Source organism: Helianthus annuus, chromosome 16 (assembly GCF_002127325.2).
Source record: "Helianthus annuus cultivar XRQ/B chromosome 16, HanXRQr2.0-SUNRISE, whole genome shotgun sequence".
In the NCBI taxonomy this organism is placed as follows: domain Eukaryota; kingdom Viridiplantae; phylum Streptophyta; class Magnoliopsida; order Asterales; family Asteraceae; genus Helianthus; species Helianthus annuus.
The window spans coordinates 26553124-26554845 of NC_035448.2; the positions used below are offsets into that span (position 1 = coordinate 26553124).

At 29.2% G+C, this 1722-nt stretch overlaps 1 long non-coding RNA gene across 1 annotated transcript; it reads left to right on the forward strand.

Moving 5' to 3' along the window:
* On the forward strand, nucleotides 1-555 carry LOC110917297. The gene is made up of 2 exons (XR_002580464.2): nucleotides 1-91; nucleotides 185-555. It is a non-coding gene; the product is annotated as an uncharacterized LOC110917297 (long non-coding RNA).
* The last annotated feature ends 1167 nt before the right edge of the window (nucleotides 556-1722 follow it).

Sequence of the window (1722 nt, forward strand, 5' to 3'; positions counted from 1 at the left end):
GTTCTTGAGTTTCTTTCTATTAGAAAAATGATGAACAGATCGGTTGCTTTTTCCGCGCTCGTTCTTATCCTTTTGGTGCTCACTGTCTCTGGTGATCATGATCTCTATCCGAAATTAGTTGAATATGACGGTATTAACTTCTTTTATGGTTTTTTTGTGGTCTAACACGTTGCAAGTTGCGCAGATATCACAAGCGTGAGAGGGCAACGATGTATGAGAGTTAGCAGGACATGGGCAGGCCCCTGCCGTTACGACCAATGGTGCAACCGGCAATGTAGATTATGGGAGATTGCAGCTGGCGGAGCGTGTCAAACGGGTGCATGTATCTGCTACTACTTCTGTCCAAAAGCTGAAAAACACACTCAACACAAATCTAATGCCCAAAATCGTGATAGTGATGATGCCAAGAAAGTTGTTCCTAATGTTGAGCATCCATGAATGGGTTGGTTTCTTCAAATAGAAAGTTTTAGTATGCGAATGGAAATAAAAGTAGAAAGAGTTTACTCATTGTCACATTATGAACTTCTTAAAAGATGTATGCATTTTCTAGTAATACGTGTAATAAGGTGATGCCTTTATGCTTTCCATGCATAAGGGTTCTCCACTGTGTGTAATAAAGTCAGGGTCTTTTTTTGTAATTTCACATAAAGAAATACGATAACAAATATTCAATAGTAAAATATGGTCAGGATATAAAAGAAATTTTTATTTGGATAGAAATGAGAAGTTAACTTTCACAATCAATTTAGTAATCAAGGAGTTGTATTAATTAAATAGATAGAAATGAACAAAAATGAGTTTGTTAAGAGTATTCTAATTTATCTAATTCAATAGTTTTCTCTCTCCTACAACTCATTTTCGTTGTTAAAATGTTAATAACTTCTTCATATGACATTAATTTTTTTTAATAAAAATTGCACTATAAAAACGAACGTTTTTTATCTATAAAAAGAGTACACTATTGTTATACTTTTGAAAAAAAAAATTGATAACCCAGATGCGTAAAACGTAGTAGACTAAAAACGTCAAAAAAATGTTTTTTTTTCCTAAAACGCAATAGATTAAAATCACAAAAAAAGATATGATTTCTTTAAAATGCAATGGAAAAAAAAACAAAAAAAGAAATGATTTTTTTGTAAAACGCAATGGATTAAAAACATAAAAAAAATGTTTTTTCCTAAAACGCAATTTACCAAAAACATTAAAAAAATATGTTTTCCTAAAACATAATAGACAAAAAACACCAAAAAAATGTGTTTTTTCTAAAATGCATTCGACCAAAAACACAAAAATTGTGTTTTCCTAAAACGCAATCGATAAAAAACACAAAAAAAAAAATATGTTTTGTCCTAAAACGCAATGGACCAAAACACACAATAATACGTTTTTTTTTAAACGCAATAGACAAAAAACATAAAAAATATGTTTTTCTAAAACACAATGGAATAAAAAAAACACAAAAAATAAGCTTTTTTATTGTTTTATAAAACATAATGGACCAAAAACACAATTTCGTTTTATATATTAGTTATGTTTTTCAACTGCATTTACAAACAACATGGAAAAATCGATAATACGTTATACATTTACAATTATGTTTTACAAAAAATACTATGTTATACAATTGTGTTTTACATAATAGCAACTTTAAATCTTAATTGCCACAAAATAAAGAGCAATAGCACCATTAAAAAACTCATACCTGTATACTAACAAATAAAA